This window comes from Oncorhynchus gorbuscha, linkage group LG13, assembly GCF_021184085.1.
Source record: "Oncorhynchus gorbuscha isolate QuinsamMale2020 ecotype Even-year linkage group LG13, OgorEven_v1.0, whole genome shotgun sequence".
Lineage (NCBI taxonomy): Eukaryota > Metazoa > Chordata > Actinopteri > Salmoniformes > Salmonidae > Oncorhynchus > Oncorhynchus gorbuscha.
The window spans coordinates 40,243,999-40,246,342 of record NC_060185.1 but is presented as its reverse complement, the minus strand read 5'-3'; positions in this window follow the sequence as shown (position 1 = coordinate 40,246,342).

Here is a 2,344-nt window from a genome sequence, read left to right as displayed (position 1 = left end):
GGAGCTTGACTGACACCCCCTTCCCCCGATCCTCACCCCCATCTTGTCCAACCCCCCATATTAACAGACTTTTGTGAATTTGAATCTGAGCTCCCCGTTATTTGCCAGGTCAGCCCAATCAGAGACTAATTTAGCCAGGTCAGCCAGGTCAGCCGTGATACAAGTCAGTATTAGACGTCCATCCATGACTGAGGACGTCGAGAGATGATGTGGAATCTGGCAACTACGGTCAACAGTGAGCGCTGTTACCTTCAAGTAGGCTTTGGTTTTGCTAGGGTGTTGTGAATGGGGATGGTGGATGGGCATGAGCTTCTGCCTCTCATGCAAGAGGTTGCATGTTCAAATCCAGTAATGGGAAGTTGTTTTTGAGATTTTAGTTTTATGACTATCCTAAACCTTAACCCTTACCTTAACCATTAATGCACAACCTTAAAACTTAAACTTAACATTAAACACTTCGAAATGTGATGTTTGAACAACTTCGAAAATTTGACGTTTGAGAAACATGGATGAACGTTTAATTCTGATGTGAGACTGTGCGAGCTTGTTGAGAGCATGATCAGTCAGGTTAGCTCCAATACATTGGACAGGTTTCAGAGAGATTGCTTTAATGCTATAATGTCGACAAGATTACATTGAAATGTAATTTATTTTAGTTTTACAGATATTCATAGTCCTTTAAAACTCTATTTATGAAATTAAAGATAAATAATTTATACTATTTTCTTATTAGAGATAACTATCAGTGCATCTTGAACCAAATAATTAAGCAGTGAACCCTTCTGTGTTACAAACATTATATAGCTTTGCTTTGCCATTTGAGTGTATATGTTTTTGTGATGTGGTCTTAGCTACTTTATACTACCAGAGGACAGATGTATAAGGAATGTTTTTGTCTTCCAACTGCTGTCCTGGTTGCATAGCCTGGTTTCAATACATACAGATTCCATGAAAAAGAGGAATTGGGTCAACATGGAGTCTTGAGATTACACAGGCACCTAACTGCGTAACATGGTCTCAGAAGATCCACAATTTAAAGGAATAACCAATATTTATATATTTCGGCTGTATTAGGCAGTTAAGTAATTTTGTTCTGGAAGACATGTTGAGTGTTTTATGTAATGGTGTTAAGGTGGCTCAATGTTTATAAAATGCTTAGGTTGTTGTCAGTACATTATGTGCCATATGTACTGGTCAGTGTTAGTCACCCCTGTTCAGGATCTAACTGGCTGCTTCTCTCACTGTGCAATATAATCACTCTCTACAGAATGACTCTCCATTTCCCAAGCCTCTGCAATCAGCCAAGTACACTGCACTGAAAACAGTGTGTGTGTGTGTGTGTGTGTGTGTGTGTGTGTGTGTGTGTGTGTGTGTGTGTGTGTGTGTGTGTGTGTGTGTGTGTGTGTGTGTGTGTGTGTGTGTGTGTGTGTGTGTGTGTGTGTGTGTGTGTGTGTGTGTGTGTGTGTGTGTGTGTGTGTGTGTGTGTGTGTGTTTGTGTGTGGGAACAGTGAAAAGTGGTGGGAGTTAGTCACCCATCTGTGGGAGGTAGTGGTGTGAGACACAGTGAACAGTAAGCTGAAGCCCTGCTGGATCACCAGTCTGATGCCAAATAGGGGGCTCACACATAGGAAGAGACTATGTTGTTATCAGTCAAGCCCAGATATAAGGGACCAGAGAGAGAACGAGAGTGTTAAATAGATATATGATTGTTTAAACATTTCATGTTTTCATAAAGCATTTGCAAGAAATTGTGTATTTGTGATGACCGACAAGGTGCTGCGTGTGGAAATGATATGTTGGGGAAATGAGAAAGGTCACATGTGACATCATTCTGACCTTATTTCTGACTTGACCTATGGAACACTGGACTTAGCATTCTGGTTCTAGTATTAGAAACCCTCAAATCAACTCTCATTCCTGTCTAGACTTCACAGAAAGATGAAAAGATTGTTGCAAGTAATCTGGATTGAAAATGAGCTTGAAGCTGTGAGTTCCTGTAAGTAGAGCATGTCTTGCTCCAATATTACTAAATACTGCTTCCGCTGTCTGTCTGACTGTCTGTCTGACTGTCTGTCAGCCAGAGGGGGGCTATACGTGTTGATCCAGAGAGGTAAGGAAAATGGCTTGATAGTAGCATTCCTGATTCCTGTTCAACTGTGAGGCATGCGGGAGGAGGTAGGGAGAGAGAGAGAGAGAGAGAGAGAGATATTGGAGAGAGGGGAGGGGAAGCCAGGGACTGGAAAGGAACTAATGTTAATTTAAAAGTGTGCTTCTCAGTTCTGAGCATGCTCAGTGGGGCTCGGCTCTGCTCTACCAGGTCCAGCCTCTAAATTTGAACAGGAGA